Source organism: Schistocerca serialis, chromosome 1 (assembly GCF_023864345.2).
Source record: "Schistocerca serialis cubense isolate TAMUIC-IGC-003099 chromosome 1, iqSchSeri2.2, whole genome shotgun sequence".
Lineage (NCBI taxonomy): Eukaryota > Metazoa > Arthropoda > Insecta > Orthoptera > Acrididae > Schistocerca > Schistocerca serialis.
This window is the reverse complement of record NC_064638.1, coordinates 1,049,530,988-1,049,543,515: the sequence shown is the minus strand read 5'-3', so window position 1 is coordinate 1,049,543,515 and position 12,528 is coordinate 1,049,530,988.

The following is a 12,528-nucleotide window of genomic DNA, read 5'->3' as shown; positions in this document are numbered from 1 at the left end:
TGCCGTGCGTGTGATCATTGCTTGTACAGCCCTCTCGCAGTGTCCGGAGCAAGTATGGTGGGTCTGACACACCGGTGTCAATGTGTTCTTTTTTCCATTTCCAGGAGTGTATATCTGAATGGCCAAACACACACTGTGTTTCACGGACAATATAATGCACTTACAGTAGTGGCCAATATATAAGTATACTTTACCACAGGAAAATTGAATCACGAAAACTAATAAATTGAGAGACAGAACTGCTGGCCATTACTTACCTTCATTGCTGGGCAGTTCTTATCTTCATTAGGCGAAATGTCTTGTATGGCCAACAGATATAAAACATTAAAAGTCACACACGAGCTAGCTTAGAGAACTAATATTTCCTTCCTCAGGGAGACAAGAGGTATGAGTTGGGGAAGGTTAAAAAGAAAAGCGGATCCCTGAAGACTTAAAGATGAGGGGGACCCACCTGTAGTGAGGACAAGGCTATACAAAAATATTTGTATGCTACCTGTTTCAAAGGGCTATGTACAAGAGGTTTTACATTAATGTTGGATCTTGAATACTGGGTTCTTTAGTTTGCTGTTGTATTGCTTTGGCATCAGACCCTTGATCTTGAGAGCACTGATGGGGAACTTTACAACCCATGGTACAGGTATCACAGTAATGAAGATCCTAACCGCATGCCTCAGTGACATTTGCCCTGTCAAACTCCTATTCTTACTGTTCCAATAACTAAATCAGTAACACACAAAAGAATAATGAGAAATGGCTCTTGAAATTACAACAATTTGTACTAGATACTGTATTTCTTAAACTTCTAAGTTCATAGAAAATTTCCTTACAGTGTCTAACATTCATTCACAGTACATTAGCATTTTCACACCATGTGGGCTTCAGTCCAGAGGGTATAAAGGAAATATTCAATACACATAAACTGAATTGATATCTGTACCCCAACATGCCACCCTAAACTATTTTCCAAAATGTAAAAAGGAGAATTTTAGAAAATAATGAAAAATTCCCCTGAAACACCAAAAAATTTAGTAAAAAATCCCAAAAGAGCTCCTAACTTTCAGATAGAATGTAAAATAACAATTATATTCTCTTAAGTCAACCATCATACTGAAACATCTGGCAGTGAAATAGAAAAAACATTCACATTTTCACTCATCCATCACAACACATATATATTTTATAACGTGTCTTATATGGCACTTGAATTAAAAGAAAGAAAAACATAGTACCACAGGATGGACTTGAAACATAGTACCACAGGATGGACTTGATCATCCAAAACAGTCGCATATTCGTTGGCAGTAATGCACCCTTGCACAGTAAACATGGGACTCATGGAGTACAAAGATATGGCTACCCTCATCACTGAATCCTCACCATGTTTCACTCTTTGGATGTAAATGCTGCCGTAAGTTGGAAACTATGAGAAACGAGACTCATCCGACCAAATGACAATCTTCCATTGCTCCATGGCTTCGGCACCATGTTTTCCTGTTATGGGCTTTTGCATCACTGATGAGTGGTTTTGGAATTCCAGCTTGTTCTACAGTTTCCTGCTTACGGAGTTCCCTTCATGTTGTTTTGTTGCTGACAGGGTTCAATTACGTTCAGTTCTGCAGTCACTTCTGCAGACGTCATCCTGTTATTGTCTGTCACAACCCTCTTCAATGACCATCCATCAAAACACTCAACACTTATCTTCATCAAATCATCTGAAGCTTCCCCCTCCACCATCTATCCCCCCCCCCCCCCCCCCCCCGCAAAATACTGAAGGGAAGAAAGTTTATCACTAGCTATATTTTCGCTGTTCATGCAGTAAAGATTTAGCATCAGACATGACATCTTAATTTATTATTACTTCATACTAATTCTATTTGCAACACTTTTGTAGACAGTTTCCATCTAACCCACAGAGTGTACCTGAAAAATTATATCATTTTATGACATGTAGTTAAAGAGAGATGATATCATATGCATAGACCAATAATCCAAAACTAATAAAACATGCATAATTAGAGTTTTGAGTCATCAGCTACAAAGGTGTGGGTAGATCCCTGTGAATGAAAATGCATAATAAAATTCATGGATGGTTGAATAAAATTATACTGCTTTATTAACAAAAATGCGAGGCACTAAGTGAAACATGTTAACTTCAGCCTGCACAATCAATCTTTTGTAGGTCATTGTCCCCACAGAGGTGGTCAGCTGATATACTGTGGTCAACCACACAGATGCAGGGTGCCAAGTGGTGCACGGATGGACCTTTCCTCACTGTCCTTAGGTTGTGGTATCCTTAGTCCCGTAGGTACTCAGTCAGGTAGGGCAGGGTCAGCAGGCTCTGTCCACAGCGGGAGCAGGGAGTGTGGTCTGTATCATCCAAAATTGGTGGTGGTGATGCGTTGTCTACTAGACAGTGGGAGAAGAACTGTGTTGAAACCCACTGAGTAGTGTGTTGGCTGTTGATACGAGATCCTCTTGTGGAATAGAGAGTCCTTCATGTACTCCAGGTTCATAAAGCACCCATGTCAATTTCAATCTTTGGATGGAAACAGCGGAAGGCTTGCCATTCACTAACATTTTGAATTTTTGTTCACCACGCTGTGGAAGGGTATGTGGTCTGACATAAGACAGTTATAAGGCTGCCTGGATAATGTCACGAAGCATGACGTGACCACAATCCTTCAACTTAAACTCCCTAAGTCTGAAGATAGGGTGTGAGTATAAACACAATGATGACTGCAGATCCTCTTTGTAAGCTGTTCGCATGCCAATCAACACCCACGGCAGTGCTTCCATCCACTGTGTGGAGTGGCACAGGAGATTAGCCTTAAGAGTGCAGTATTAACATTCGGAAAGGCCATTTCTTTCGGGGTGGTATGTCATAACTTGAAACCACTGGAGGCCACGCAATTTGCATAGCTCAGCAAACAGGTGCAACTTAAATTGTTGACCTTGGTTCATGCTCACCAATGTAGAGCAGCTGAAATGTATGGTCCACATCTGTAGGAAAGCTAGAGCAGTTGTTTCAACTGTCATATTCACTAGCAGAACAGCTTCAACCCAGCGGGTTATTCTATCTGTGGCTCATAGTATGTAATGGAAACCGTCTGATTCTGGCAGTGGTTCCACTATGTCTAGATGTATATGTTGTATGCCTTTACATACAGCACATTTGCCTTGCTGTGGGAAAGCATGGTGGCCGAGCTTGCTGCACTGGGAGCTAATGCATGTCCATGTCCACTTCCTGCAGCCAGCTTTCATGCTGATCAATAAAATCTGCTTCGTGAGCAGCTTGGTGGTTGGTCAGATGGCAGGGCGTGACAAGTTACACAAGTTATCAAAAATTATTCTGTGGAAGTTAAAGGGACCGGAGGATGCATCTTATGTTCTGAAGTACTGCACCCTGGGTGTACATTCGTGCCAGGAATCGGTATTCACTCCACAGTCAACTCAGTGGTGCTGACCTTTAAGAGTGCAGTTATTTGTTGGTCATTCTTTTGTGCCTACACCCTGCACCAAAGTATATTGTAGCATTCAGCATGTTAATGCAAGACAGAATATTGGCAACTACTTTGTCAGCACCACTAACACGGTAAATATTCGTAATAAATTGTCCATGTACAGCAGATGTGGGAACAGTGCAGAGTGCAGTTCTCACTGGGTTGCAAATTGCATGTAACAGATGAAGGCAGTCAGTGAACACTGTTAGTATGCATCCCTCAGTATCCTCACAGAAATGTTTAATGGGTTCATATAGCACCAATAACTCCGACTGTAGGCTACCCACATTTGTTGAGCCACTGTAGGTTCCTGAGAAAAGAATCAAGTGGCTATATGAGAATGCAGGCTTTCTCGGCGAATATTGATGATAAAATCTTCTTTGGTTGACAGCTGAGTAAATGCGTAGTTCTCCAGCAATGTCTTAGCAAGTTTCTTACTTGCCATCTTCAGGCAATGTGTCGGGTTCACATCTCGTCCATCTCTTTATAGCTGCTGGACCACGGGCTTCTCTGCATCCTCGGTGCTGATTGGGCCAATCAGATGTGAGCAAAATAGCAAAATCTATGCAGCGGAGCAAGGGGTGTGTGTGTGGGGGGGGGGGGGGGGGGCGCTGGCAATGGGTACCGGCGTATCGTGTTGGTGCTGCCTGTTTATTCCATCTGCTACCACCGAATTGCCTCCATCAGTACGCTCTTGTCTTATTCTTGATAATGTTGTGTTCCACGCAGTGTCCAGTTGGAAGCCACTATCCCAATTGACCAGGTTATCACTGACCCTTATCTCCACTGCCTCTTTAATAATAGAGTCCTGGAAACCTTTTGCTCTACACAGTCTCTTGGTTTCTTCAAACTGAAATGTGTGTTCTTCACAGAGACTGTGCTCCACTACCGCGGATTTTTCTTTTTGTCCAAGGCGAATGCTTCTCACGTGTTCAGAGATGCATTGTGTTATGCAATGCTGCATCTGTCCAATATATTGTTTCCCACATTTGCAGGAAATGCTATAGACACCCGGTGTTCTTAGACCCAAGTTGTCCTTCATTGGGCCCAGCAGATTTCTGATTTTTGCTGGAGGATGGAAGATGGTTTTTCATCTTGTTCTTCTCCAGTATCCTGGCAATCTTGGCTGTGGGCGCCCTGTGTATGGAAGGAACGCCAGACCTTTGTTGTTCTCTTTTTCCTGACGGTCCTACTTCTTCGCCTTGCTCATCTTGAGAGCGAGGAGGAGGAGGAGGAGGAGGAGGAGGAGGAGAAGAAGAAGGAAGAGGAGGAGGAGGACCTTCAGGAAGAAAACAACAAAGGTCTGGCGTTCCTTCCATAGGCAGGGCCGCCCACGGCCAAGATTGCCAGGATACTGGAGAAGAACAGCTCCCCCCCTCCCATGTGCCGCCGCACAGATTCCGCTCATGCCTAATTGGCCCAACTGGCGCCGAGAATGCAGAGAAGCCCATGGTCCAGTGGCTATAAAGATTCAGCGAGACGTGAACTCGACACTTCGCCTGAAGATGGCATTTAAGAAACTTGCTAAAACGTTGCTGGAGAACAACGCACTGACTCTGCTATCAACCCAAGAAGATTTTTTATAAACAAGTGGCTGTTGTTAGCCATCTATGCTTTGTTGTAAGATTGCATCAATTGTGTTTTCGCTAGCATCCACTGTTATGGACAAGTATGCTGAATGCAATGGTGATGTGGAGGCAGTCTTTGATTGCACCAAATGCATGTTACATCTCTGATATCCATTGCAGGAGCTGTTTAACATGAACATTCTTCCCACATAAGGTACTATTCAGTGGTGCCTGAATATTTGTTGCATGAGGAACATGATGCCAATAAAATTTCATCATTTCTAGTTCATGAAACATTGTCAGTTGTAGCATCTGTTTGATGAGGTCTATGTTTTCTTTAGTGGGGTGAATGCTGTCCTATGTATTTGAGTGGACTAAAAATCTAACCTCCTGTCATTGTAGCTGACATTTGTCATTGTTTAAAACTATTCCAATTGGCGCAGGTGTTCTTCAAGCAGTTCAAATGAATATGAGACACTCAGGATATCATTCAAATACAGGAAGTGGAAAGGGGGTTTACCAAGGGTCCTATCAATGAAATACTCCCAAGTATGGGAAGCCTTTTTTCACCCAGATGGATGTACAAGAATTAATATAGTTCAAAAGGAGTAATAATGCCAGTTCTGGATATATCCTTCAGAGCCATCAGGATCTGCAGATATTCCTTTGCACAGTCAATAACACTGAATACTGAAACATCAGGTAATGATCTGGGCAGTCTGTCAGGTACCAATGATTTAAGAAATGATAAAGAACTGCTTTAGTGGTACATAATTCGGCTCTTTGTGCTGTATGTTTAATGAGTCCATATGCCAAGAATGCCACCCCATTTCACTAAATGGCCTAGAAATGTAACCTCCTGCCATTATAGCTGGCAACAATATCGAGCTTTGTATTTTTGGCATGGACATATAACAGTGACAGAAAGTGTTGATTAACTAATGTCACTGTTCTGTATTCGCTCTGAGGTTGTCCACTGTTGGGAGAAGAAGGAAGACAGAAAAGATCCCTTTTCTTCATGATAGTCATTGATGATTCCAACTGGTCAATGTATTTGTGAATATTTCGAACCGTGTCCCTACATATCTGTTTCACATCCTCTGTGCACCATGTGCACAAGATCCAACTCCAACAATGTCTCAGTTTCTCTTCCGGGTGAATAAATTCTTCTTCCTCCTGGGAAGAGCCACTAAAATCACTCATTCATACACTGTAGTTTGTCCATGTCTTCCTAAAGTGCTTCAAGTTGGGGGTTTAAAGATGGAGGTAATTTTGGTCCGGATGTTGTGCTAATCCTCAGCTGCATCACCTTATGCTTGACCTTTTCCAACTCACTACTACTGTCCAGCAATGTTTTTGTGTAAAACCAGGTTTTCATCTGCTAAATTTGAATGTTCCAACTTTACATCTGTGTACACCTGATCCATCACAGTGCACTGTCTTTAAAAAGTGGTATACGTCCCATACCTCTTTGGTTGATGAAATATAGGATTCTGTTGAGTTCAGAGGCATATGTACAGGTGGTCTGTCAACAATGCCAGGCACTGAATCTCTGCTGTTGCTTTGGCACAGTTTGTCACTTGCCAAATCAGGGCACTTGTGGAAGCGTTGTAAATAGTTTGCGCCCAGTGGCTCATTGACATCAGCCATCATGAATATCTAGGTAAACGGAATGTGCCGACCAAGTGACTGTGTAATTTGTAGTTTCCAAGTGACTGTGTAATCTGTAGTTTCATACAGTCTAATTGGGGTGTAGTTTGCTGCCCAGAACTGTAGAAGAGAATCCAAGGTATGTGATTAAACTGTGGTGGTGTTTACTTCAGAGTCTGTCAACAAGAAAATGCTGATTTGTATTTTTGGCAAGAACAGATAATCTGGCACTGTCCTTGGAAAACTGGGTCAAACCAATTTCGTTCACATGCTTGAAATGTAGGAGCTCTTGAATCTTTCTGCTGCCCTTGGCGTCTTCTCGAGGTCGCAACTGTCATTTGGCTATGAGCAAGGTGCAGAATATTTGTAAGCATTTGCTCCAAAATGAGAATAGAACCAACAACAGTGTGCCCTCTGTTGGGTGTAGTTGGAACCAAAAGTCATCTCGGCTGAGAGCTAGACTGCCAAGCGCAGCTGATCCTATGAGATGGCTGTTGTTTACATTTGGTAGCCATGTCAAATTCCTCTGTGTGTGTCTCACTTTGGCTGAAATTCACTGTGATGGGGTGCATAAGGGCTGCAACTGTTGCAAGTCACTGTAGGCCCCTTCATGTTAATGGTGCTGATGTGGGAGTGTAAAAGTTCAATCTGTGAAGTGCAGTTTGCTCTCTTGTGTGTCAGTCTCACTTGAAGTCAAGAAAACTGGTATTTGAGTAGATAATTTGCTTCACCATGTAGACCATAATGCATCATCAGGCATAAGAGTAGTGTCTACCAATAATCCTAGGTGCCTCCACAACTGGGAAGGCGTTTCAGTGCCTGGCTTCTCAGAATTCTCCAGCAATTTGCACAGCCATTGCAGTAAGGCCGCCTTTGTCATTTCAAATTCTAGTTTGGCAGACCGGCTCTCAGCTGACATGACTCATGGTCCCAATTACAGCTGACAGAGAGCACACTCTTGCTGGTTACATTCTCATTTCGGAGCAAATGCTCGCAAAAATTCTACACTTTGCTCATACCCAAATGCCAGTTGTGACCTCCAGAAAGTGTCACCGCAGGAATCAAAGCACCTACATCTTACACATGTGATCAGAAGTGACTGGATCACATCACTGATGAGATATTTGTGGTCACCAATATTCCATAACAAAGCAGAAAACTTTTGGCAGTCTCTGTGACAGCAAACAAAGTCTATGGATTTCAGGTTGAAATAAAGCAAAATAAAGGCAATTCAGGTAATGAACACTGTGGTGTAGAAACATCACAAAAATAGTGTTCTGTGATCTGAGGGTGTCGGTATACACAACCACATTGATCTACATGGCACGGAAAAAAAAACACAATATTATTTTCCTGTAACTTGGTAATCTGAGTTCTGCATGGGAAGGATGTGGATTCATCTGCTTAGTGCCTGAGATGGCAGTACAATAAAATCATATGGGGAGGGGTGGGGGGCTGCCTTGGTGGTGAAAACTCACATAAACAAATCTGGAGCAGGCACATGAACACAGATTTGCCTTAGGGTAGCACATTTGGCTTCATCTGGGAAGCCAGTATAGCAGTATTGAAGTCAGCAAGATCAAAGTGTTGTTCCAAGAGATCGTACACCCATGCAAGAGAAGAAACAATTATTTTCAAATGCCTTGCAAACTGTCTGCTCCATATAGTTCATCACATATTGCAATCCCTTAAAAACATCACTTTGTTGAGTTATTGGTCCTAATAATTGTCTGACAGAATAATCTACTGTTTGGCTGGACAGCTCTATTGCTTGTATTGTAAAACCAACGTGTTGTCATGTGTGACAATTGTGGGTAGATCCATTCCAATGAATCTGCACAATAACATCTGATGATTGTTGAATGAAATTTTACCACTTTATTAATATAAATCTGAAAAACCAAGAGAAACATGTTAACTTCGGCCAGATGCAAAGAACAGACTAGCTAGAAAAAGAGCCTGACAATAAACATAAAAATACACACACTGTTCCTTTCTCTATTCAGGCCACATCATCAGGTGGTGGTGGTGGTGGTGGTGGTGGTGGTGGTGGGGGGAGGGGGGGGGGGTGTCCTGCTGTGGCCACCAGTTGGCACACAGCAGCAGGTGTAACAATCTGCTGTGACTAAAAGTGACCTCTAGGTGCTCTGTGGGTTAATTTCCCTTTTAAGATTTTCTAGTTTCCCTACCACGTCCAGACTTTTGAGACTTCACACTATCTCCCATGAATGTTGCCCTTTCATTGGTTTTTCAGTCTTTTCTCATGGCCAGGTCCCAGTGATCTGAATGGGTAATTAATCCAAAATATTTTGTCAATGAATACCCCATCACAACACTCTTTCAGTTAAAGATCACATTTGTTATGCATATACATAATTTATCTTTAATGCAGTGGTTTCCATTGGCTTCTTCATACTCAAGCTGTCACCTACTGATCCTTCCATTTTTAGGGGCAGATTCCGTAACAAGTGCAAGAGGATGCTCTGAACCTGTAACTGCTCCTCGTCCCTCTTTGACAAGGCTGTTGGCAGATTGAGGGCGACATCTTATACTGGAAGTCTTCAGCCCCAATTGCTGATGATTTTTGATGAAAATCTAAGCAGTGGCCGAGTTCAAAGCTTGGACCCATCACTATTTTTTTAAGTAAATTTGTGTAATTTTAGTTTGATTAATTGATCTCTGTTTGAAAATTTACTATCCACGTAAAAGATATTAAACCACTGGTGCAAATCTGTTGCATAGCATTTGTGTTATATGGTGAGTCTCTCTCTCTCTATTTCTCTCTGGCTGTGTGTGTGTGTGTGTGTGTGTGTGTGTGTGTGTGTGTGTGTGTGTGTGTGTGTGTGTGTGTGTGTGTGTGTGCGCGCGCGCGAGACCATCGTCATGCCTAGATGTGTTTGAAAGCAGTAAAAAATCTGCCTGCTCCTGTAATTGCACACATTAAGACATTTAATATGCCATTGGGCTATCAATTTTGAGGATCAAGTCTTACACTCACTGAAGAACTATGGAATATAACGTATAAAACTAATGTAAAATATAGTTTGTTACTTATTTGTAGTGAACCATAAATCATCCATTACTGTTAATAATCAGTAATTTTTTTCTGATTAGGTATGAGAAATAACAGCCATTTTTGATGTCGTGCACAAAGTTACCGATGTCCTATGCTGCTGGGGTAGAGGTATTCAAAAGTTATTTTGCATTACTGTCCTTGCATGCCAGCAGGATTACTTTAAGGATCAGATCTGCAGCACGGTCCAATTCTAACTGAATTCAATTGAAATAACACACACTTTATTTGTTACTTAACTACTGCTCTGCTTAACTGATGGAGCGGTGCAAGAACCGTTTGGTCATAAGTCAAGGATACTACCCCTCGACCATGGTGCATGTGTAGTCAGAGTATACTTAGTATCGCTTGAGTGATGATTAAGTACTGTGTATGGGCTCTTTGATTTCTGGCTACATAAATGACATTTTCATCAGCAATATACTAAGAAAACCTGAGATCAGATCCAAGCAAAATAATCAGCTTCCGATGTTACAGAGGAAACAAGACTGAAACAATTTAATGAATGTGAAGTTTCTTCTGACTCAGAAAACCATACAAGCACATGAAGGCTTCCTTGAACTAAAACTTACTTTATCTGTTGCTTTCTATGATCATATTTACACTGGAACTATCATGAACAGATGGCTGAAAAATAGGAGGCGATTTGTGTAACACAACTGAAATAAGTAACGAATCTATAAGGCCACAAGATTCGAAACAGTCACTGTCAATTTGTATAAAAATAAGCAAGTGAATTAACTTCATAGTGCTAATATACACGTAGTCCTTGAGAGGAGAACTGTGCCCAGTGATTAAGAAACAGAGGGGAGCAGAACTGATCCACAGAATTCCAGATGTATCTTATACTGGTAACAAATGATCTTGGAGGCCAAGAGCAATAACCATGGAAAACACTGCTTTCACTCTTCACTTATTATCCTAATGACTATAGATACAGGTATTTTTGAAAAGTCTTAGTTTAGCACCACATGAACATCAACTACAAAAAATTTTTTATCTGCACTTAGCATATATGTCGTAGGTAAAGCAGGTGGCAGACTTTGGTTCATTTGTAAAATACTAGCGAAACACATTCAGTCTACAAAGGAGATTGCTTACAACAACTGTGTGATATATCTTAGAATATTGCTCAAGTGTGTGCAATACCTAATAGGACTAACAAGGGATACTGAATGTCTAGAAAAGAGCAGCAAATGAGTGTGTGTCATGTGATGCTACATGGCAGTCACTTCCATGTTGATGCAAGCTGTCTAGTGAAAGCCTACTTACAAGATTTCAAGAATGAGCTTTAAGTGAGGAATCAATGAACATATTACAAGCCTCTACATACCAGTCCCGTAGAGATCAAAAGACACAATTAGACAACTTACAGCTCACACAGAGATATTTAACTTATCATTCACTCCATGTTCCATACTTGAATGGAACGGAAGAAGTCCCAACTGGTAGAGCGGGAAGTACCTTCTGCCACACACTTCACAGTGGCTTGCACATTATAGGTGTACAAATGTGTTAAATGCATCCTGGTTTCATGATCGTGATGGACACTCTAGGGAAGAAGATGTACATGACTTCGTACAGGAAGTCCTGTCAAGTTTAATCAAAGACAATTATCTTTCTTGTACATGTTTTGACTTTGGGAGAACTCAGATAGTGTTTATCACAAAACAATTCTCAGAAAAACAGAAAATTCATCACTATCGAACAGCTAGACAACTACTTTTGTAACATAAAACAGAGGGTCATGTAGACAAAGTGCACCACAAAAGTAATGCCACATGCATAATGGGATAATGAAAAATACTATTTGATACAAGACGTGCATTTGTCATTACTGCACATACATGACCACTCCCAAGAATTCAAACTGCTCAAAAATTGTAATTCTCATTAAAGACACAGGCTATCAATGAAGGGCCGTCACTCAATCTTAGCATCCACACAGAGTGTAAATGGGGTCTGAAAAAGAATGCAAGCTTGAAAGCTAGCTACAATGCCCAGCTTCTTGTTTATGTGCCTCACTGCTGTTGCTGCTGAGCTGTCTTTACTCTCTACATTGTAGATCTCGTACCAAATGTCTTTCATCACTAGATTAATACTGCAAGATCAAATACTTAGTTACTTGTAGATATAAACCCAGCACTCACAAGAAATAATGTGTTATCTCTGATTATACTTTCAAGACTGCACAGAAGTCTCTTTAAAATGTAATTTCAAAGGCATTTTCAATTCTTCACAAAAGTATGAAGTAAGCTAACATGCTTAAAAATCCCAACATGAAGCTGATTACCAAATTTCTGTAACAATTAATGCATACATTGCAAAACTTTTACTTGTATAGGTCCAGTGGTATAGCAGTACACATATGGTTAACTGGGTTGAAAAATGGAATACATTATTAGAGGCTACATTGCAAAATATGACTGGCACACAACTTTAACTACCGATTTTTGCACACTGGAACCAAAATAAAAACAACAGTTCAGTCACAAATTAGACTTATATTGGAATAACACAACCTCATGGTCACTCTACCATGAGAGAATAAAGTTATTTTGAAAGCAGCATTGGCGTATTTTTATTTAACAGTAACAAATATAATACATAATCTCTTCTAACACTTTGAACCTGGTACTACATTTGTTCCTTAATGCACTGTGGTGAGCAACTTATAAATTAGTTGCTATGGCAATTGTACCTCTCTCAAGATGTCACATACGTCATAAAACTGTTG